Consider the following 24958-nt stretch of genomic DNA (forward strand, 5'->3'; position numbering starts at 1 on the left):
GGGAAAGTGAATGGGCCTGTGGCCCACCTAGGGTCGCTTGGAAAGGATCTGAATACAGAGGACCCTTCCTCTCATTAGCTGTTTTTCTGCTAGTAGGAACTTAGCAATATTCGCCTGAAACTCCATATCCATTCTCTCCTGGGTCACACAGGGAAAATGTCATCTCCAACTTATTTCAACCCCAGTCTCTCTTCCCTGGGAGGCAGAAATAGGGGGTTGGGAGTCAGGCTGGGGTGGACCCTACACAGGAAAGGGCAGGATTCACAGGAGCCCTGCCCAGCCCGCTGAGCACTCGCCTGTGCTCATACTGCCCCAGGGACCCACAGCGCCTAGCCCTGGCCACTGGGTTTCTTCTCTGTCCAAAAGGCCAGCGCTCAGGACACCTTTACCCATATCAGGGGACACACAGAGGGGCTGTCAGAGTAATCAAGGTGAGGACAGACCCAGAATTTAGTCCTGGAGTAAGATCCTCCCAGACACTACCTGGGACTCTAGCCCATCATTTCCCATCAGTTCCCACTTTACCCCCTGGAGTGGATCTCACTGAACAATCCTGTACTCCACACAGGAGATTTCAGGTCAGAGACACAGGGCTCTCTCACCTAAAGCTCACGCAGTCTACCATGGCAATGGGACAACTTCTCTCCTCTTCTCCCTGGCCTGCAGCGCCCTCCACTCAGGCCTCACCTGCAGCTCCACCACATACCTGGGCCGGCGGTTCTCTGTCCCTCCTGAGGGCCCCGGGGGTGTAATGATCTCATGTAGGTTCACTCAGACCAGGTGTCACCTTCCCACAATCAGGCTGGTCCCCGCACTAAAGCACAGAGCCACGGTTCCTGAGGGTATTCTGCCACTGCCCAGGGTTGTTGGCCATAAGATGGGAAGTAAGAAAAACAACCTGCAAATTTACATCAGGATTTAGCTCTAAATGACTCTTTATCCCACTTGCACACATCGTCAGAGGAGACAAGGTGATGTCTCTTGTATCAGTTTTCTGTTGATGCTGTGACAAATTCCCACAGGCCAGGCATGTTGGTGTGTGTCTTGGTCCCAGCTACTCAAGAGGCTGAGGCGGGAGGATCGCTTGAGCCCAGGAGGTTGAGGCTGCAGTGAGCTCTGATCACACCACCGCATGCTGGCCTGGGCAACAGAGATGACAGCTCCATTGTTAACTTAGTGGCATAAAACAACAACGTGTCCACTTGGCTGTGTTCTTCCTGGAAGCTCCAGGGAAAAAGTCTGTTCCCTCACCTTTTCCAATTACTAGAGGCCGCCTCCATCCTTAACTTTGGCCCCTTCCTCCATCTTCAAAGCGAGCAGTACAGCATCTTGAAACCTCTCTGTGCTCTGCCTCCATCCTCACTGACTTCCCCGCCTCCCTGTCTCACTTGTATGGTTATTTTGGACCCACCTGGATAAACCACAATAATCTCCCCATCTCATCATCCTTCATTTATCTGCTAAGTGTCTTTGACCATGCGCCGTATTCACAGATCTTGGGATGAGGATGTGTGCATCTTTGAGAGGGGCTTGTTCTATCCATCACTCCTCTCAAGGCCATTTTATCATGATTGTTCACTACAAACTACACATGGGCACCTGGATGGGGTCATCCTGACTGTGGCGTCAGTTTTTGCAGTGACGTCCCAGCACCCTCCAGGTCCTGAGAGAGGGAGACGGAGGGCTCTCCATGCCCCTAGTACCTCTCCACCTTCTCCTCGGTGACAAGCTTAGTTGTTAAGAATAAAAGAGATGTGGCCGGGCGTGGTGGCTCACACCTGTAATCCCAGCACTTTGGGAGGCCGAGGCAGGCAGATCACCTGAGGTCAGGAGTTCGAGACCAGCCTGACCAACATGGTGAAACCCTGGCTCTACTAAAAATACAAAAATTAGCTGCGCGTGCTGGCGCACGCCTGTAATCCCAGCTACTCCAGAGGCTGAGGCAGGAGAATCACTTGAACCTGGGAGGTGGAAGTTGCAGTAAGCCAAAATAATGCCACTGCACTCCAGCCTGGGTGACAGAGTGAGACTCCACCTCAAAAAAAAAAAAAAAAGAAAGAAAAGAAAAGAAAAGAAAAACAAAGAATAAAAGAGATGTGACTGGAAGATCACAACTCACCAGCCCTTCAATAGTTCATGGACATCAGCACCATGGATAGTGACCCCGGAAGGGTCATCCCCAGGCACTACAGCAGGGAGCACAAAGATGGGAAGAAACTGCCAGGAAAAGCCGCCCAGTCTATTCTGCCTGAGAAAGACACAATGAGGGAGAAACTGATTCTTCTCTAATTTATTTGTTGTGAGCCCTGTGCACATGACTAAATGTTAGGGTTGTTGGCGAAGGTTGTTGACACCCCTGGCAGGGCTGATTTCTGTACCCAAAGTATGACCTTGGAGAGGCTGAGTCTGCTCTGGCTTCCCAGTGAATGTCCCTACCTCTGAGACTCAAGCCATTGTCTCTGCCTACAACACAGTGGGAACTTTTCATGATTAACTTCCAACCCCAGTGCCTGACCTTGGAACCACTACCATCACCCAGCCTGGAGCACCCCCTGAGCACAGCATCCTGTTCCCTGACCTCCAGCTAAGCCCCTGGGAAGCTGAACTGAGCCGAGCCCCTGAACAATCCTCTCAGTGACTCCAGGCCAGGCCTCGTGCCCCATGTCAGAGGCCTTTGCCATCTGCCAGTCCTTCCCACACAATTCTCCTGAGGGACAAGTGGGGGCCTGAACATCTGTCTCCCAGGGTAGGGCCCAACTTCTCCAGGAGACAAAAACAGACCAGAGTCCTCCCAGTCACCCTCACCCTCCTCCTTCCCACCACTTCCCACCCACAGAGGCAACTCTGGTCCTACAGACCCACCCCTGCCCTTCCCAAGAGCTCAGGTCCAGTCAATCAGTGTCCCTGCAGGTCACACACACACACCACTCAGAGTGCTCAGTGGAAGGGTCACTCAGGTCCCCACCGAGAGTCTCCCCTGCTTTGGATGGGTCAGAATCCTCTTCGCATCCCACATCTGGGCAGTCACCAAGGTCCTCTCTGCCCTGTCTTCACACCTACAGTGTCTGTCCTGGTCATCCTCGTCATCTTTTCTGAGCACAGCCACAGCTCCTAACAGGTGGGGTTAAGGCTCCTGACAGATAGGGTTAAGGTATAGGACCATGACTCTAAGGGCTTCTCAAGTCTTGCCTGTTATGTGAAATTAGCATGTACAACACATACAATTTGTATGTTTACCTCATAATTTTAATGTGCACACCCTTTGATCATTAATTAGTCACATTAAGAAGAGCCTCCCCTGAACCACCTCCTCTAAGGAGGCAGGAGTACACCTGTCCTGGTCTCTGCTAAGTCCAGTGATAAGCACCCAGTCTGGCACAAGGATGCTTTATAAATACATGTTGAATAAATGAGATCCTCTTACACCCTGCTCACTTCCCTGACTTATGTGACCAGACGGAAACTCCTAATGTATAGGAGAGAAAGGCAGAAACACTGGAGACCAGTGAGAAAGCTCTTTTTGGAAAGAGCAGCAAGTTCCAGGCATCTAAAGATACTTCTGGACTTTACGTGGTGCAGAGAAAAAGACAAAACCAATACATTCCCTTCAAACCACTAAAGTGGGTGGGGCCGTAGCCTAACTGAGAAAGAAAAAGACCAAGGTAGGGTACAGTTCCTCTAACCCACTTTGTTTCCAGACATCAAAAAATACAGTTTGTGGTCTTGGGCTCTGATGTGGAAAAAGTACAAACCAAAAATTTTGTCACCACTAATTTCCTTGCTATGAACAGTCATGAAATAGCAACGTACAACCATACATGCAAAGATACAAATTCAAAGAGCACTTCAGTGAACATTCACAGGATCGGTGTCAGAGGTCTGCAAACTAACTACATTTGTTTTAACTTTGAATTTTTAAATAATTGTAGATTCACAGAAACTTGAAAAAAAATGTACTTGGAGGCCCATCACCCTTCACCCAGCCTCCACCAATGTTCACATTTTGCATAACTATAATTCAATGTCAAAACCGGGAAAGCGACTTTGGTACAATCTGCAAAGCTTTTTTCATATTTCACCAGTTATACATGCATGTGTGCGTGCATGCATGTGTGCATTTGTGTGTGGGTGTGGATGTGTACATGTGTGTCTCTATGCTATGCGGCTACCACAATCACAACACTATATGTTGCTACCCCTTCATAACCACAACACCCTCCCTGTCCCATAACTACTTCTGGCAAGCACTAATCTAGTCTACATCTCTATAGTTATGTTATTTCAAGAATGTTACTTAAACGGAATTGTACAGTATGTATGCTTTTTTTTTTTTTTTTTTTTTTTTTTTGGAGTTAGGGTCCTGCTCTGTCACCCAGGCTGGAGTGCAGTGGCATGATCTTGGCTCACTGCAACCTCTGCCTCCCGGGTTTAAGCAATTCTCTTGCCTCAGCCTCCCAAATAGCTGGGATTACAGGGATTACAGACATGCGCCACCACACCCAGGTAATTTTTGTGGTTGGTTGGTTTGTTTGTTTGTTTGTTTGGAGACAGAGTTCCACTCTTGTTGCCCGGGCTGGAGTGCAAAGGCGCAATCTCTACTCATCACAACCTCTGCCTTCTGGGTTCCTCCGCCTCCCGGGTTAAGCGATTCTCCTGCCTCAGCCTCCTGAGTAGCTGGGGTTACAGGCATGTGCCACCACACCCGGCTAATTTTTGTATTTTTAATACAGACGGGGTTTCTCCATGTTGGTCAGGCTGGTCTTGAACCCCCGACCTTAGGTGATCTGCCCGCCTTGGCCTCCCAAAGTGCTGGGATTACAGGTGTGAGCCACCTTGCCCATCCTTGTTTTTTTTTTTTAAGTAGAGATGGTGTTTCACCACTTTGGCCAGGCTGGTCTTGAACTCCTGACCTCAAGGGATCCACCTGCCTTGGTCTCCCAAAGTGCTGGGATTACAGGGTTGAGCTACCACGCCCAGCCATCATGCAGTATGTATGCTTTTGTTTTTTTGTTTTTTGTTTTTGGTTTTTGCTCTTGTTGCCCAGGCTGGAGTGCAGTGGTGCAATCTTGGCTCACTGCAACCTCCGCCTCCCAGATTCAAGTGATTCTCCTGCCTCAGCCTCCCAAGTAGCTGGGATTACAGGCATGCACCACAATGCCCGGCTAATTTTTGTATTTTTAGTAGAGACGGGGTTTCACCATGTTGGCCAGACTGGTCTCGAACTCCTGACCTCAGGTGACCCGCCCGCCTCAGCCTCCCAAAGTGCTGGGATTACAGGCGTAAGCCACCGCACCAGGCCAGTATGTATGCTTTTGATATTGGCTTTGTTCTGTCAGCAAACTTTCCTTGAGCTTCATCCAAGTTGTTGCATGTATCAAGAGTTACTCCTTTTTGTTGCTCAGGGGGGGTATTTCATAGTACTGCAATTTAATCATTCACCCATTGAAGGACGTCGGATTCCTTTTTAGTTCTTGGCTATTGCAAATAAAGACACTATGAACATTCACGTACAAGTTTCCATGTGAAAATACTTTTTTCCTTTCTCTGGGAAGAATGCCCAAGAGTACAACAGTTAAGTCAGGTGATAAGCCCATTTTAAGTTTTAAAAAAATTGCCAAAGTATTTTCCAGAACGGCTGGAGCCAGCATGCATGAGTGCACCAGCAGTGTATGAGTGATTCAGCTTCTCTGCATCCTCTCCAGCATTTGGTGTTATTATTATTTATGGTACCCCTTCTATTAGGTGTATAATGATATTTCATTGTGGTTTTAACTTGCTTTTCTTTTCTTTTTTTTTCTTTTTTTTTTTTATTGGAGACATAGTCTCACTCTGTCACCGGGCTGGAGTGTAGTGATACTGGCCCACTGAAACCTCTACCTCCTAGGTTCAAGCGATTCTCCTGCCTCAGCCTCCCAAGTAGCTGGGATTACAGTTGTGTGCCACCACGCACAGCTAATTTTGTAGTTTTAGTAGAGATGGGGTTTCGCCATGTTAGCCAGGCTGGTCTCAAACTCCCAACCTCAGGTTATTCGCCCTCCTCGGCCTCCCAACTTGCATTTTTAATGGCTAATAATGTTGAGCATCTTTTAAAGTGTTTACCTGCATATTTTTTTTGCTGAAATATCTATGCAGGTCTTTTCGGTTTTTTTGTTTTTTGTTTTTTGTTTTTTTTTTGAGATGGAGTCTTACTCCTGCCGAGGCTGGAATGCAGTGGCATGATCTTGGCTCACTGCAACCTCCACCTCCCAGATTCAAGCCATTCTCCTGCCTCAGCCTCCCAAGTAGCTGGGATGACAGGTGCGTGCCACCATGGCTGGCTAATTTTAGTATTTTTAGTAGAGATGGGGTTTCACCATGTTGGCCAGGCTGGTCTCGAACTCCTAACTTCAAGTGATCCACCCACCTCACCCTCCCAAAGTGCTGGGATTACAGGCATGAGCCACCATGCCCAGCCTCTTTTCACATTTTCTAATTGGAATTTTTTTTTTTTTAATTTTTTTTGAGATGGAGTCTCACTCTGTTGCCCAGGCTGGAGTGCAGTGGTGCGATCTCGGCTCTCTGCAAGCTCCGCCTCCCGGGTTCATGCCATTCTCCTGCCTCAGCCTCCCGAGTAGCTGGGACTACAGGCGCTCACCATCACACCTGGCTAATTTTTTGTATTTTTAGTAGAGACAGGGTTTCACCGTGTTAGCCAGGATGGTCTTGATCTTCCTGTGATCCGCCCGCCTCTGCCTCCCAAAGTGCTTGGGAGGCACCTTGTGATCCAAAGGCACCTTGTGATCCACCCACCTCGGCCTCCCAAAGTGCTGGGATTACAGGCATGAGCCACCGCGCCCAGCCTCTAATTGGATTTTTTAATGTTGAGTTTTGAGCATTCGTTACGTATTCTAGACACAACTCCTTGGCTGGATATCTGATTTGCAAATATTTTCTCCCAATCTGTATTTGTGTTCTTTTTCTCTTAACAAGGTCTTTCACAGAGCAGAAGATTTTAACTTTGATTTAAAAATTCATCAATATTTCTTTTATGGATCGCATTTTAGGTGTCGAGTCTAAGAACTCTCTGCTTTCACTTTGTCGAAAATTAACGCATATACCTGTGCGCACCTATTTCTAAGTCCCCTATTCTCTCCCATTGATATATGTGTCTATCCCTCAATCAGTCCCATGTTGTCTTGATTACTATAACTATATAGCAAGCCTTATCAGGAAGAGTGATTTTTCCCATCTTATTATTCCTTTTCCAAATGATTTTGGCTATTTTAGGGCCTTTCCTTTTCCATATACATTTTAGAGTAAGCTTATCTAGGTCTATGAAAAAAAATTGCTGACATTTAGCTAGGAATTGCATTAATGTAGATCAATTTAGGGACAGTGAACATCTTTACTGTCTTGGGTCATCCAATTCATGAACACATGTCTCTCCAAGTATTTAGTTCTCCTTTGATTTCGTTCATCGGCATTTTGTAATTTTCATCATATAGTTCCTGCACATGTTTTGGTAGAGTTATGTCTGAGTATTTCATTTTCTCTGGAGCAATTGTAAGTGGTACTAGGTTTTTATTTTGGTTTCCACTAGTTCATTGTCTGTATACAAAAATGCAATTTAATTTTGCATGTTGATCTTGTATCTTGTGACTTTATTGAACTCACTTATTAGTTCTAAAAGATACGTTTTTGTAAATTCCTGGAGATCTTTTACATAGATAATCAAGTCGTCTTCAAATAGAGACAGTTTTATTTATTATTTTCTTCTTCTTTTTTATTTTTTGAGACAGGATCTCACTCTGTGGCCCAGGCTGGAGTGCAGTGGCAGGATCTCTGCTCACTGCAGTCTCGTCCTCCCAGGCTGAAACAATCCTCCTACCTCAGCTTCCTGAGTAGCTGGAACTACAGGCACATGCCACAGTGCCTGGCTTTTTTTTATTTTTGTTTTTGTTTTTGTTTTCTTTTTTTTTTTTAAGACAGAGTCTTACTCTGTCACCCTGGCTGGAGTGCAGTGGCGCAGTTTAGGCTCACTACAAGCTCCACCTCCTGGATTCACGCCATTCTCCCGCCTCAGCCTCCCAAGTAGCTGGGACTACAGGCGTCTGCCACCACATCCGGCTAATTTTTTGTATTTTTAGTAGAGACGGGGTTTCACCGTGTCAGCCAGGATGGTGTCAATCTCCTGACCTCATGATCCACCCGCCTCGGCCTCCCAAAGTGCTGGGAGTACAGGCGTGAGCCACCACGCCCGGCCGCCTGGCTTTTTTTTGTAGAGATGGGATCTCACTATGTTGCCCAGGGGCTGGTTTTAGACTCCTGAGCCCAAGCAATCCACTCACCTCGGTGCTCCAAACATCTGGGACTGCACCCAGGCATGCACCACTGCACCCAGCCTATTTCTTACTTTCTTTTTTTTTTTGAGACACAGTCTTGCTCTTGTCACCCAGGCTGGAGTGCAATGGCATGATCTTGGCTCACTGCAACCTCCACCTCCCAGGTTCAAGCAATTCTCCTGCCTCAGCCTCCCGAGTAGCTGGGATTACAGGCGCCCACCACCATGCCTGGCTAATTTTTGTATTTTTAGTAGAGACAGGGTTTCACCTTGTTGGCCAGGCTGGTCTTGAACTCCTGACCTCAGGTGATCTGCCTGCTTCAGCCTCCCAAAGTGCTGGGATTACAGCTGTGAGCCACTGCACCTGGCCCTATTTCTTACTTTCTAGTCCATATGTATTTATTTCCTTTTCTTGCCTTATTCCAGTGCTGAAACTTCCAGTAGTATATTGAATAAGGGTGATGAGAGTGGGCACCCTTGCCCTTTTCTTAGTATTAGAGGGAAAACATTCAGTTTTACACCATTAAAAGTACAACTAGGCATGGTGGCTCACACCTGTAATCCCAGCACTTTGAGAGGCCAAGTTGGGCAGATAACTTGAGGTGAGGAGTTCGAGACCAGCCTGGCCAACATGGTGAAACACCGTCTCTACCAAAAATACAAAAAAAAAAAATAGCCGAGTGTGCTGGCCTGCACCTGTAGTCCCAGCTACTCAGGAGGCTGAGGCAGGAGAATCACCTGAACCCTAAAGGCGGAGGTTGCAGTAAGTGGAGACGGTGCCACTGCATTCCAGCCTGGGTGACAGAGCAACCTGTCTCAAAAACAAAACAATTTTTAAGGAATGATGTTAGATGACAGAAGATGAGAAAGACAGCAGAGTAAGTCTCTCCAGCCATTATCTCCCAGCAGAAACATCCATTTGAACAACTATCCACACATAAAATTACTTTCACAAGAGCCAAAAAAAAAAAAAAAAAAAAACTCGAACACACGAGTGAAGTTGGGAAGCGCCCTTGGACCACAAAGACAAGCAAAACCACAGTTGGAAGGTAAAGGGATCAGTTCTCTGTACTTGCAACATGCCTCCCCTCAAGCCATTATGGCACCACACGTGGAAACTCCCCCTGGACCCATGATTTTTACATTGGAAAAAGTGAGCTAGGGATGGACATACAGATTCCCCATCATTCCGGGCCCCTCCACAAAAGACTCACTCCTGTATTGGCCCATAGAGAACACTGCAAGTACCTGAGGCCAGCTAAAGACAAAAAGAAGGGGTGGGGTTGGGCAGCCAGTGCAAGGAACTTGGCAGTGGCTCTCCATCCCTGCCAGAGGAGATGCTGCACCAAAGACACTGTTTACAGAAACCATGCTGCAGGAAGCATGGTCCACAAATCCTCTGGCCTTGAGGGCCTGGCTGGTTCTCCACAGGGTCCAGGTGCCCTCTGTGGCTCTCCCACCTGCCCCATCCAGGTCCGACATTTCATCAGCAGTGAGGCTAGTGCCAGACTCGCCTCTAGCCTGGGCTTAGGGTACCCCCTAGTGTTGAAATGGAAGACAACAGTCAGTCCACTCACAATTTCTAAATAAGCCCACTGAAATAGAATGGTCACAAACAAACTCAGGCTGTAAAGACCGTAATAAACACCTAATTCACCAATGCATAGATAGAGACGCAGGTCTAGGAATAAGAATAGCCTAGGAACGTGCCTCGTCAAATAGACAAAACAAAATGCCAGTGAATTATCCTAAAAACATGCAAATGAATGGTCTGGCAGGCAAAGAATTCAAAATGACTGTTTTAAGAAAACTCAGAGAACTTAAAGAAAACATAGAGAAACAATTCAGACATTTGTCAGAGAAATTTAACAGAGAAAGTAAAATAATAAGAAACAAACAGAAACCTTGAAGCTGAAAAGCACAATATGAAATGAAAAATGTGCCGGGCACGGTGGCTCATGCCTGTAATCCCAGCACTCTGGGAGGCCGAGGCGGGAGGATCACGAGGTCAGGAGATCGAGACCATCCTGATTAACACGGTGAAACCCCGTCTCTACTAAAAATACAAAAAATTAGCTGGGCGTGGTGGCGGGAGCCTGTAGTCCCAGCTACTCGGGAGGCTGAGGCAGGAGAATGGCGTGAACCCGGGAGGTGGAGCTTGCAGTGAGCCGAGATCACGCCACTGCACTCCAGCCTGGGTGACAGAGCAATACTCCGTCTCAAAAAAAAAAAAAAAATGTGTCGGGCATAGTGCTGCATGACTATAGTCTCAGCTATTCAGGAGAGTGAAGTGAGAGGATCACTTGAGTCCAGGAGTTTGAGACCAACCTGCTCAATATAGTGAGACCCCTGTCTCTGAAAGAATTAAAAATATACTGTGTTCATGGACTGGAAGAATTAATATTGTTAAAATGTCCATACTAACCATGATGAACTACAGATTCAACTCAGTCTCTAGCAATATTTCAATGTCATTCTTCACAGAAGTAGAAATATAGGCCATTCATTGTGGCTCATGCCTATAATTTCAGCACTTTGGAAGGCCAAAGTGGGTGGATCACTTGAGGCCAGGAGTTCAAGACCAACCTGGCCAATCCCTTCTGTACTAAAATACAAAAATTAGCCAGGCACGGTGGTGCATGCCTGTAACCCGAGCTACTCAAGAGGGTGAGGCAAGAGAATTGCTTGAACATGGGAGGCCGAGTTTGTAGTGAGCCAAGATGGCGCCACTGTACTCCACCCTGGGCAACACAGCAAGACTCTGTCTCAAAAAAAAGAAAAAAGAAAAAATGCTCCCAATACTCTGGGAGGCTGAGGCAGGTGGATTACCTGATGTCAGGAGTTCAGGACCAGCCTGGCCAACATGACGAAACCCCATTTCTACTAAAAATACAAAAACGTGCCGGGCGTGGTGGTGTGTACCTATAATCCCAGCTACCTAGGAGACTGAGGCTGGAGACATTTTTTTATTTCCTTATTAATTTCTTCATTTACCCATTGGTGGCTCAGTAGTATGTTGTTTAATTTCCATGTGCTGGTGTGTTTTCTGGGATTCCTCTCATTATTAATTTCTAGTTTTATGCCCTTGTGGTAAAAAAATATATACTTAGGCTAGGCCTGGTGGCTCACACCTATAATCTCAACACTTTGGGAAGCCAAGATGGGAAGATCACTTGAGGCCAGGAGTTCAAGACCAGCCTGAACAACATAGTGAGATTCCATCTCCACAAAAGTAAAAAAAAATTAGCTGGGCATTGTGGGGCACTCCTGTAATCCCAGCTATCTGGGGGGCTGAGCAGGGAGGATCATTTGAGCCCAGGAGTTGGAGGCTGCTGTGAACTATGATCTCACCACTGCACTCCAGCCTGGGCAACAGAGTAAGACCCTATCTCTTTTAAAAAAAGAAAAGATACTTAATAAGATTCCTACTTTTTTAAATTTATTGAGACTTGGTTTGTGGCCTAAGATATAGTCTACTCTGGAGAATGTTCCATGTGCTGATGGAAAGAATATGTATTCTGCAGCAGTTGGGTGAAATGTTCTGAAAATATCAGGCCTGTTTGGTCTAAAGTGTAGTTTAACTCTAATGTTTCTTTGTTGATTTTCTGTCTGGGTGATCTGTCCATTATTGACAGTGGGGTGTTGAAGTCCCCAGCTATTACTGTATTGCAGTCTATCTCTCCCTTTAGATCTATTAATGTTTGTTTTATACACTTTGGTGCTCCAGTGTTGAGTGCATGAGTATTTATAATTTTTATATCCTCTCACTACATTGACCCCTTTAGCATTATATAGTGACCTTCTTTCTCTCTTTTGATAGTCTTTGGCTTGTAGTCTATTTTATCTGATATAAGTACAGTTTATTATGATCTAGCAATCCCACTACTGGGCATTTATCCAAAGGAAAGGAAATTATACCGAAGAGACATCTACACCCTCATGTTTATTGCAGCACTATTCACAATAGCTAAGATAAAAAATCAACCTAGATTTCCAACAACAGATAAATGGATAAAGAAAATGTGGTATATATATAAACCATGGAATACATTCAGCCTTAAAAAAAAAGAATAAAATCCTGTCATTTGCAGCAACATGGGTGATGGAACTGGAGGACATTAAGTAAAATAAGCCATGAACAGAAGGTAAAACCCCACATGTTCTCATTCATACATAGAAGCTTTAAAAAAAGTTGATCTCATAGAAGTAAAAAGTAGAACAGAAAATACTAGAGGATGGGAAGGGAGGAATGGAAAGCAATTTGTTAAAGGATACAGAATTATAGCTGGATAATAGGAATAAGTTCTAGTGCTCTATATCACTGTAGGATGACTATATTTAACAATAATATATTGTATAGTTTCAAGTGGCTAGGAGGATGTTGAACATTCCCAACACAAAGAAATGATAAATGCTTGAGATGATAGGTATGCTGATTGCCCTGATCCAATCACTATAAATTGTGTGTATTGAAACATCACTATGTACCCCATGACTATGTACAATTGTTATTTGTCAATTAAAAATAAAATACAATGTTTAGAAAATAAAAATAAGTATTGCTACTCCTGCACTTTTTTGGTTTCCACTTGCATGGAATTTTTTTTTCCATCCCTTCACTTTCAGTCTACGTGTGTCTTTATAGGTGAAGTGGGCTTGTTGTAGGCAGTATGTAGTTGGGTCTTGTTTCTTTATCCCTTTAGCCACTCTTTTTTTTTTTTTGAGACAGAGTCTCGCTTTGTTGCCCAGGCTGGAGTACAGTGGCGCGATCTCAGCTTCCTGCAAGCTCCGCCTCCTGGGTTCACGCCATTCTCCTGCCTCAGCCTCCCAAGTAGCTGGGGCTACAGGCGCCTGCCACCTTGCCGGCTAATTTTTTGTATTTTTAGTAGAGACGTGGTCTCACCGTGTTAGCCAGGATGGTCTCGATCTCCTGACCTCGTGATCTGCCCGCCTCGGCCTCCCAGAGTGCTGGGATTACAGGCATGAGACACCGCTCCCAGCCCATTCTGTGTCTTTTAAATGGAGAATTGCATCCATTAACATTCACATGATTATTGATTAATACTGCAGTTTTGTTGCTTGTTTTCTGGTTGTTTTGCAACTCCCTTTTCTTTTTCTTTCTTTCCTATTGTCTTCCTTTGTAGTTAAGTGATTTTCTCTGGTAGTATGTTTTAATTCATTTATCTTTAAGTGAATATATTATAGGTTTTGGCATTATGATTACCTTGAGCTTTACAAAAAACATCTTATGGATTATAACAAATTAAGGAGATGACAGCTTATCTTAGATCATAAAGAACAGAAACGAAGAAAGCAGGAAAAAAACTCTACACTTTAACTCCCTTCCCCCACCCCCTACATTTTGACTTTATGTTGCCTCAATTTACATATTTTTATATTGCCTATCTCTTAACAGGTTGCTGTAGCTATTATGTTCTTGATATTTTTGTCTTTTGGGCTTCATACTAGAGTTATTAGTGGATTTTATACCACAGTGATAGTTTAGAGTGCATATTCATGTACTTAATTTTATCAGTGATTTTTACACCTTTAAGTATTTTCTTTTTACATGCTAGTGTTTTTTCTTTCCAATTGAAGAAACCCTTTAGCATTCTTGTAAGATGAGTCTGCTGGTGGTGAATTTTCTCAGCTGTTGTTTGTCTGGAAAAAACTTTCTCTCTCCTTCGTATTTGTAGGGTGGCTTTGCTGGATACAGCGTTCTTGGAGAGCAGGAGTTTTTACCTTCAGCACTCTGAATATGCCATCCCACTCCTACCTGGCCTGTATGACTTCCACTAAGAAGTCTGTTGCTTGGCCGAGTGCGTTGGCTCATGCCTGTAATCCCAGCACTTTGGGAGGCCGAGGCAGGTGGATCACCTGAGGTCAGGAGTTCGAGACTAGCCTGGCCAACATGGCAAAACCCTGTCTCTACTAAAAATACAAAAATTAGCTGGGCATGGTTGTGCACACCTGTAATCCCAGCTACTCGGGAGACTGAGACAGGAGAATCGTTTGATCCCAGGAGGCGGAGGTTGCAGTGAGCCGAGATTGTACCACTGGACTCCAGCCTGAGTGACAGAGTGAGATTCTGTCAAAAAAAAAAAAAGTCTGTTGCCAAATTGGAGCTCCTTTGTATATCATTTGCTTATTTTCTCCTGCTTCTTTTAGGATTCTCTCTTTGTCCTTGACCTTTGCAAGTTTATTATATGCCTTAGGGTAGTGATATTTGGGTCAAATCTGTTTGGTGTTCTCTGAACTTGTTGTACCTAAATACTTACCTTTTTCTAGTTTTGAAAGTTTTCTGTTTTATTTCTTTGAATAAGCTTTCTACCTCTTGCTCTTCCCCAACTCCCTCTTAAACACCAATAATTTTTAGATTTGGTTTTGGGGGTTTTGTTTCTTTTTTTTCTTTTTTTTCTTTTTTTTTTTTAAACAGAGTCTCACTCTGTCACCAGGCTGCAGTGCAGTAGCATGATCTCTGCTCACTGCAATGAATTTTTTTTGTATTTTTAGTAGAGACAGGGTTTCACCATGTTGGCCAGGCTAATCTCTAGCTCCTGACCTCAAGTGATCCACCCACCTCAGCCTTCCAAAGTTGGGATTACAGGCAGGAGCCACCACACCCGGCCAGATTTGGTCTTTTGAGGTAATTTTCTATATCTTGTAGGTGATCATCATTCTTGTTCATTCTTTTCTTTCTCCTCTGTGTATTTTCAAAGAGCCTGTGTTTGAGCTCACTGATTCTTTTCTCTGCTTGATCCATTCTGCTGTTGAGAGACTTTAATAAATTTTTCAGTTCAGAAAATGTATTTCTCAGTTCCAAGATCTCTTTTTTGTTTGTTTGTTTGTTTGTTTGTTTTTGAGACAATGTCTCACTCTGTTGCCTAGGTTGTAGTACAGTGGCATGATCATGGCTCACTGCAGCCTCGACATCCTGGGCTCAAGTGATCCTCCCACCTCAGCCTCCCAAGTAGCTGGGACCACAAGCACACACCACCATGCCTCGTTAATTTTTTGTTTTTTTGTAGAGACAGGGTTTTGCCATGTTGCCCAGGCTGGTCTCGAACTCCTGAGCTCAAGCAATCCATCTGCCTTGGCCTCCAAAAGTGCAGAGATTACAGTGTAAGCCACCATGCCCAGCCAGTTCTAAGATTTTTGTTTGTTTGTTTTATTTCAATATGTTTGTTAAATCACTGAGTTTCCTTAAAACTGCTCTTTTGAATGCTTGGTCGGAGAGCTCATATACTGTAGTCTCCTTAGGGTCAGTCACTGATTCCCTGCTTTGTCCAATTGGGGAAGTCATGATTCCCTGTTTGCTGTTGTTTCTTGTGGATGCACATCTATGTCTTTGCATTAAAGAATTATTTATTCCAGTCCTGTCCAGCTGGCTTGTTTTGGTTTTCATTACATGTATTTGCTTAGAGATTCTTTGTAATTTACCTGTTGATTTTTTTTTTTTTTTTTTCCTGCTAGGTTGCTGCCTCTTTTTTGGCAGTAAATGGTGCCTTAACCCCTGGTTTGCCTTGGTTCTAGTAAACAATCAGAGCCAGGCATGGTGGCTCACACCTGTAAGCCCAGCTACTCAGGAGGTTGAGGTGGGAGGATCACTTAAGCCCAGAAGTTCAAGACCAGCCTGGGGAACATAACAAGACTCTGTCTCAAAAAAAAAAAACAAAGGCCAGGCATGGTAGCTCACACCTGTAATCCCAGCACTTTGGGAGGCCAAGGCAGGTGGATCACCTGAGGTCGGGAGTTAGTGACCAGCCTGACCAACATGGAGAAACCCCATCTCTACTAAAAATACAAAATTAGCTGGGTGTGGTGGCGCATGCCTGTAATCCCAGCTACTCGGGAGACTGAGGCAGGAGAATCATTCGAACTTGGGAGGTGGAGGTTGTGGTGATCTGAGATCGTGCCATTGCACTCCAGCCTGGGCAACAAGAGCAAAACTCCATCTCAAAAAAAAAAAAAAAAAATCAGAGCGTTGTCCATCCCAAATGAGAGAAGTCCCAAAGGGTCCTGGTAGTGTGGGAAGGCTGGATAAGCAGTTCGTGCTCAGGGGAGCTGTGGAAGGAACCTGCTATAGCATAGTGCTGCTGAAAAGCCACTCATATTTGGTGTCTCATTTAGCCTAATTGCAGAGCAGAGTTTCCAGAACTGAAGACGGTAGTGCAGACTTCCCCGCCCTTGTCTCTGCCTATCCTCAGGGATATTTCTCCCTCCAAGCACTCTCTACGCTTCCTGTGGATGGAGAAAGGGTCAGGTTTCCTGTCAGGAAACCCAAGATAGTGGGGAGGCTATTTGTCCGTCTCCATCTCACTTTTTTCAGTATAGAAACCGTGAGTCAGGGGAAATTTTCTGTACACTTGGAGCCTGGCAGACGGGAGGGAAGGGCATCATGGATATGGATTTTTTTTTAAATTGCAAGGGTGAGTCTTACGTGTTTACAAACAAAATTATATGATTTCTGATATTTAACCCAGGGGGTGAAAGAGTAGATGAGTATAGATACAACAAAATTTGTCATGAGTATATATATATATTTTCGAGATGGAATCTCACTTGTTGCCCAGGCTGGAGTGCAGTGGTTACAATCTTAGCTCACTGCAGCCTCCACCTTCTGGGTTCAAGCGATTCTTCTGCCTCAGCCTCCTAAGTAGCTGGGACTACAAGTACATGCCACCAAGCCTGGCTAATTTTTATTGTATTTTTAGTAGAGATGGGGTTTCACCATATTGGCCAGGCTGGTCTTGAACTCCTGACCTCAAGGGATCTGCCTGCCTGGGCCTCCCAAAGTACTAAAATTACAGGTGTGAGCCATCACACTCAGCCCATGAGTTGATATTTTTGAAACTGTTGATGGGTACATGGGAGTTCACTATACCATTCTCTCTAGTATAATAAACTAGAGTTTGTGGGCCAGGCAGAGTGGCTCACGCCTGTAATCCCAGCACTTTAGGAGGCCAAGGCAGGTGGATCACAAGGTGAGGAGATGGAGACCATCCTGGCTAACACGGTGAAACCCCGCCTCTTCTAAAAATACAAAAAAAAAATTAGCCAGGCGTGGTGGCGGGCGCCTGTAGTCCCAGCTACTTGGGAGGCTGAGGCAGGAGAATGGCATGAAGCCGGGAGGTGGAGCTTGCAGAGAGCCAAGATCGCACCACTGCACTCCAGCCTGGGCGACAGAGCAAGACTCCATCTCAAAAAAAAATAAAAATAAAAATAAAAAATAAACTAGAGTTTCTGTGTATATGTTTGTGTACAAACTCTCCTTGTATAAAATTTGAAATTTTCTATATGAAAAGTTTTTTAAAAGAGAGAAAAAAAATATCTAGCCCAGAAGAGAGAAAAAAAATAGCCCAAAAGTTTTTGGTTTAAGTTTCGGTTTTGTGTTTTTGAGACAGGGTCTCACTCTGTTGTCCAGGCTGGAGTGCAGTGGTACAATCACATCTCACTATAGCCTTGACTTCGTGCAGCCCAGAAGTTTTATCAGTGATTTCTACAGAATTTTCATGACGGATCATCTCAATCTTATACAAACTCTTCCATAGGGAAGAAAAGGAAGGAGTATTTCCCCAACTCATTCTATTAGGTTAGTATAAACTTGACACTGAAACCAGAACCAAAAAAAAGTACAAAAGAGGAAATTATCAGGCCAATCACATTCATGAACAGAGATGCATAAAAACCTAAACAACGCATTAGGAAATCAAATCAACAGTATATTAAAAAATGAAACACTATGACTAGGTTTTGTTTGTTCCAGGAAAAGCAAATGTGATTTAACATTATAAATCTGTAAGTGGGCTTTTCTGCCCATGGACACCGCCAAAGAAGCATCATTAGAGTTTCTGTTCTCCCTGCCGTCATATCTAAGTCAGAGTGTCCTCAAAAGCCTGAACAGCTGAGGAAGCTCTTCACTGGAGGGTTGAGCTTTGAAACAACTGATAAGAGCCTGAGAAGCCATTCTGAGCAGTGGAGGATGCTCACGGATTGTGTGGTAATGAGAGATCCAAACACCAAGCGCTCCAAGAGCTTTGGGCTTGTCACATATGCCACTGTGAAGGAGGCAGATGCGCCATGAATGCTAGGCCGCATAAGGTGGATGGAAGAGTTGTGGAACCAAAGAGAGCTGTCTCAAGAGAAGATTCTCAAAGACCAGGTGCCCAGTTAACTGTGAAAAAGATATTTGTTAGTGGCATTAAAGAAGACACTGAAGGCCAGGTGCAGTGACTCACACCTATAATCCCAGCACTTTGGGAGGCCGAGGAGGGCAGATCACCTGAGGTCAGGAGTTCAAGACCAGCCTGACCAACATAAGAAACCCCGTCTCTACTAAAAATACAAAATTAGCTGGGCGTGGTGGCACATGCCTGTAATCCCAACTACTCGGGAGGCTGAGGGAGGAGAATCACTTGATCCCAGGAGGCGGAAGTTGTGGTGAGCCAAAGTTGCGCCATTGCACTCCAGCCTGGACAACAGAGTGAGACTCTGTCTAAAAAAAAAAAAAAAGAAGAAGACACTGAAGAACATCACCTAAGAGATTATTTTGAACAGTATGGAAAAATTGAAGTGACTGAAATCATGACTGACCGAGGCAGTGGCAAGAAAAGGGGCTTTGCCTTTGTAACCTTTGATGACCATGACTCCGTGGGTAAGATTATCATTCAGAAACACCATACTGTGAATGGCCACAACTGTGAAATTAGGGAAGCCCTCTCAAAGCAAGAGATGCCTAGTGCTTCATCCAGCCAAAGAGATCAAAGCAGTTCTAGAAATTTTGGTGGTGGTCATGGAGGTGGTTTTGGTGGGAATGACAACTTTGGTCATGGAGGAAACTTCAGTGGTCGTGGTGGCTTTGGTGGCAGCCGTGTTGGTGGTGGATATGGTGGCAGTGGGGATGGCTATAACGGATTTGATAATGATGGAAGCAACTTTGGACGTAGTGGAAGCTACAATGATTTTGGCAATTACAACAATCAGTCTTCAAATTTTGGACCCATGAAGAAAGGAAACTTTGGAGGCAGAAGCTCTGGCCCCTATAGTGGCGGAGGCCAATATTTGCCAAACCACGAAACCAAGGTGGCTATGGCAGTTCCAGTAGCAGCAGTAGCTATGGCAGTGGCAGAAGATTTTAATTAGGAAACAAAGCTTAGCAGGAGAGGAGAGCCAGAGAAGTGACAGGGAAGCTACAGGTTACAACAGATTTGTGAACTCAGCCAAGCACAGTGGTGGCAAGGCCTAGCTGCTACAAAGAAGACATGTTTTAGACAAATACTCATGTGTGTGGGCAAAAAACTCGAGGACTGTATTTGCAACTAATTGTATAACAGGTTATTTTAGTCTCTGTTCTGTGGAAAATGTAAAGCATTCCAACAAAGAGTTTTAATGTAGTTTTTTTTTTTTTGCATCGATGCTGTTGATTGCTAAATGTAATAGCCTGATCATGATGCTAAATAAATGTCTTTTTTTAAAAAAAAAGAAATCTATAAGTGGAAGGGGGCATGAGGGAGCTTCTAGGGTGCTAGGAAGGTTTTGTTTCCTGATCTAGCTACTATTTACATGGGTGTGTTCAATTTTTGAAAAGGCATCAAACAATACATATATAATCTATGCACTTTTCTATATATAAGTTTTGTATCAATTTTTTAAGTATTTTAAAGTATATATTACTTGCCATATTAAGAGAATAAAGGGAAAACTCATGACTATCTCAATAGATGCAGAAAAATCATGTAATAATATTTCCTGAGCTGGGTGTGGGGGCTAATGCCTGTAATTCTAGCATTTGGGGAGGCTGAGGCAGGAGGATTGCTTGAGGCCAAAAGTTTGAGATCAGCCTGGGCAACATAGAAAGACCCTGTCTCTACAAAAAAAATCCAAAAAAAAACTAATAACATTTGCCGTCCATTTCTTAAAAATATTACACTACGATAGAAGAGAACTTCCTTACTCTGCTAGAGCACATCTATCCCCCCAATCCCCAAAAAAGAAAGCAAAAAACAGCAACCAAAAAAAAATCATTGTTAATAGGAAAATGGCAGCATTCTACTGAAAATCAAGGATAATCCAAGAGGGCCAAGCACAATGGTTCATGCCTGTAATCCCAACACTTTGGGAGTCTGAGGTGAGCGGATAACTTAAGGTCAGAAGTTCAAGACATGCCTGGCCAACATGGTGAAACCTCATCTCTACTAAAAATACAAAAGTTAAGGCTGGTTGTGATGGCTCACGCCTGTAATCCCAGCACTTTGGGAGGCCAAGGTGGGCGGATCACTTGAGGTCAAGAGTTCAAGATCAGCCTGGCCAACATGGTGAAACCTCATTTCTACTTAAAACACAAAAATCAGCCAGGCATAGTGGCACATACCTGTAATCCCAGCTACTCAGGAGGCTGAGACACAAGAATTGCTAGAACCCAGGAGGCAGAGGCTGCAGTGAGCCAAGATTGTGCCAGTGTGCTCCAGCCTGGGTGACTGAGTGAGACTCCATCTCAAATAAAAAAAAAAAACAGAAATTAGCCAGGTGTGGTGGCAGGTGCCTGTAGTCCCAGGTACTCAGGAGGCTGGGGCATGGGAATTGCTTGAACCCAGAAGGCAGAGGTTGCAGTGAGCTGAGATCACACCATTGCACTCCAGCCTAGACAACAAAGAGATTGTCTCAAAAACAAAAAAAAAAAAAAAGAAGAAGAATCCAAGGGGCGGGGCGGGGCAGGCACCTGTAATCTCAGTACTTTGGGAGGCCAAGGCAGGAGAATCACTTGAGGACAAGAGTTCAAGACCAGCCTGGGCAACATAGCAAGATACCAGCTCTACAAAATATATTTTTAAAAAAAGAATAATCCAAGGATGCCCAGCATTGTCAATATTGTACTGGGATGGCCTAGCCAACACAGATCAGCTGTCAATATTTTTTTTTTATTATTTTTAGAAACAGGGCCTTGCTCTGTCACCCATGCTGGAAGGCACTGGCATGATCATAGCTCACTGTAGCCTTGAACTCCTAGGCTCATGTGATTCTCTCACCTCAGCCTCCCAAATAGCTGGGAGTACAGGCACACGCCACCACACTGAGTTAATTTTTATTTTTTTACAGGTGTAAGCCACCACCCCGGGCCAGCTGTTGTTATTAACAGGTTATTATTATCTGCCCAGAAAACCCCAAAAAAGCCTACAAACAAATTATTAGAAGTTATAAAAGAGTCTAGAAAGATACCTGGCTTTAAGATCAATATACTATACAAAAATCAATTGCGACAAGGCATGGTGGCTCACGCCTGTAATTCTAGCATTCTGGGAAGCCAAAGGGGGTGGATTACCTGAGCTCAGGAGTTCGAGACCAGCCTGGCCAACGTGGTGAAACCCCATCTCTACTAAAATACAAAAAATTAGCCAGACATGGTGGCTTGTGCCTGTAGTCCCAGCTACTCGGAAGGCTGAGGCACAAGAATCATTTGAACCTGGGAAGCAGAGGTTGCAGTGAGCCGAGATCATACCACTGCACTCCAGCCTAGGTGACAGAGTGAGACTCTGTCTAAAAATAAATAAATAAATAAATAAATAAATTTCATGTCTATAAGTTAGAAACAAATAGAAAATATAACTTTTAAGAGACACCATTTATGATAACAATAAATACTACAGATTATTTTAGACTAAATGTAACAAAAGATGTGCAAAATCCTAATACAGAAAACTTTTTAACTTTATTGAAAAATATTAACGACCTTAAAAAATTGAGAGCAGGCGCGGTGGCTCATGCCTGTAATCCCAGCACTTTGGGAGGCCGAGGTGGGCGGATCACCTGAGGTCGGGAGTTTGAGACCAGCCTGACCAACATGGAGAAACCCTGTGTCTACTAAAAATACAAAATTGCCGGGCGTGGTGGCGCATGCCTGTAATCCCAGCTACTCGGGAGGCTGAGGCAGGAGAATCACATGAACCCGGGAGGCGGAGGTTGCAGTGAGCCGAGACCGCGCCATTGCACTCCAGCCTGGGCAACAAGAGCGAAACTCTGTCTCAAAAAAAAAAAAAAAAAACCATAAGGAATGAAGACAAATAATCTAACAAAGAGTTAGTATATAATATATAAAATATAAAAGAAAGCTTACATATCAAGAAGAAAAATATAACCCTATAGAACAATAGAGCCCCCACCAAAATGGTCATTTTACGAAAGCAGCACAGTCAATGCACATATGAAAAGAAGCTCAACCTACTTAGTAACCAGGAAAATACAAATTCAGACCATAATGAGATATCATTTCACACCCAACAGAGTGGCAAAAATTTTTAAGTGTGCAAAGTTGAAGGGCATGTATTTTTTTTCTTTTATCATTATTATTATTATTATTATTATTATTATTATTATACTTTAGGTTTTATGGTACATGTGCGCAATGTGCAGGTAAGTTACATATGTAAACTTGTGCCATGCTGGTGCGCTGCACCCACCAACTCGTCATCTAGCATCAGGTATATCTCCCAATGCTATCCCTCCCCCCTCCCCCCACCCCACAACAGTCCCCAGAGTGTGATGTTCCCCTTCCTGTATCCATGTGTTCCCATTGTTCAATTCCCACCTATAAGTGAGAATATGCGGTGTTTGGTTTTTTGTTCTTGTGATAGTTTACTGAGAATGATGATTTCCAATTTCATCCATGTCCCTACAAAGGACGTGAACTCATCATTTTTTATGGCTGCATAGTATTCCATGGTGTATATGTGCCACATTTTCTTAATCCAGTCTATCATTGTTGGACATTTGGGTTGGTTCCAAGTCTTTGCTATTGTGAATAATGCGGCAATAAACATACGTGTGCATGTGTCTTTATAGCAGCATGATTTATAGTCCTTTGGGTATATACCCAGTAATGGGATGGCTGGGTCGAATGGAATTTCTAGTTCTAGATCCCTGAGGAATCGCCACACTGACTTCCACAAGGGTTGAACTAGTTTACAATCGAAGGGCATGTATATCAACAAAAATTCTTTACCTTCTCACCAGTAATGTATAACTGCTACAACCATTTTGGAAAACAATTTGGCATTTACTCCCAAAGCTGAACAAACCCTACAGCCAGCAATTGTACTCCTGGGTGTATACCTATGAGAAACTCTTACACATATGTACCAGACATGTACAAGAGGACATGCATAAGAATATTCATAGCAGCAATAGCCAGAGTATCCAAAAACTGGGGAAGAAATCCACACATAATTGACAGATAATAGATCAATTGTGATAAAATAGCACAGTAGGATGTAATAAAACAGTGAAAATGGGAGAACAAAGTCCCACACAGGAACATGGATGAATGTTAGAAACATAATGACGAGTTGTTTAAAAGCAAGTTCCAAGCCTGGGCAACACAGCAAGACCTTGTCTCTACTAAAAATTTAAAAAATTAGTGGAGTGTGGTGGCACATGCATGTAGTCCCAGCTACTTGGGAGGCTGAAACGAGAGGATCACTTGAGCCTGGGAGGTCAAGGCTGCAGTGAGCCATGATCCTGTCACTAAGTTCCAGCCTGGGTGATACAGCAAGACCCTGTCTCTAAAAATAACAATAACAAAATAAAAAGCAAGTTCCAGAAAACTACATATGATACCATTTTTACAGAGCTCAAAACCAGGCAAATCTAAACAATATTTATTGTTTAAATGTATAATACATACATGATCAAAGTATATAAAAATCCAATCCAAGCCAAACTAAATAAAATATTGTCTCCTCGTGGGAGGAGGCAAAGGAGTGGATGGGGAAAAGAACACAGGTAAAAAGCAAGTTACTCCTGATGCTCCATTTCTTGGGCTAAGTGATGAGTCCATGGGGTTTGTTAAATCACACTCCACATCCAATATTTTTGTTACATATAACCTTTTGTATGTAGCAAATATGTCCTGTCCCTGGTATCAGGATTAGGCCATCCATTTGCGACACCTAGGACACCATTTCCTTTGACTTGTCAATTCCCTTTGAAGGTCATTGATGTCCTCAACCACCTTGGCTAGTGGGATGAAGACAATCTGTGGAAGTATGTCTTGGCCCACCCAGGCCTCAGCTCAGCCTTCTAAAACTAATAGCCCAGCTGGTCAGATGTTAGGAAGAGGTGGGCGAAGCCCACTGATAAAACTCATCTACTAAAACCTCCCTCTATGACCTAAAGCCTCTTGTCATAGGCTCGCTGGTCTCCACCCAGCCCTGTTCCACTTGCTGTGACTATTCTGGCTTCCCAACCACCCCTTCCAGAACCTAGATTGGTCATGGAGGTCACAGAGGTCCGTGGTAACCGAAACCTCATGCCAGTCCCACTTCTGAGGCCAGGTGCAGGCACCTGTGCTTCAGACCCCACTTGCTCACGCTACTAACAAAGATGGGCTCCGTGGCCTTGAGGAGTTAAGCCTGTGTCCTCGCCTGTAAAATGCAAATACAGAAGTGACGACATCTATTTAATAAGGTTGTAGTAAGGATGAATGAGGTAATGCACAGAAAATGCCTAACCTACAGTAAAGGTACCCTACGTCACTGCCTCTAAATCTCACAAGATAGTGGGAGAGAATTAAACTGAGCTCCCACACATAAATGGCCTGACACAGAGACTCTCCATTCCCTACTTCCCACCCCTAAACACACAAAC

The 24958-nt window shown here is 44.2% G+C and overlaps 1 protein-coding gene across 1 annotated transcript in view; it reads left to right on the forward strand.

The window, feature by feature from the left end:
- LOC103888610 (CEA cell adhesion molecule 6) overlaps window positions 1-24958 on the forward strand; it is a 913736-nt gene that overhangs the window by 53846 nt on the left and 834932 nt on the right. The gene's annotated exons all lie outside the window — the stretch shown is intronic.

The sequence above is a fragment of the Pongo abelii genome, chromosome 20, assembly GCF_028885655.2.
Source record: "Pongo abelii isolate AG06213 chromosome 20, NHGRI_mPonAbe1-v2.0_pri, whole genome shotgun sequence".
Classification (NCBI taxonomy): Eukaryota; Metazoa; Chordata; class Mammalia; order Primates; family Hominidae; genus Pongo; species Pongo abelii.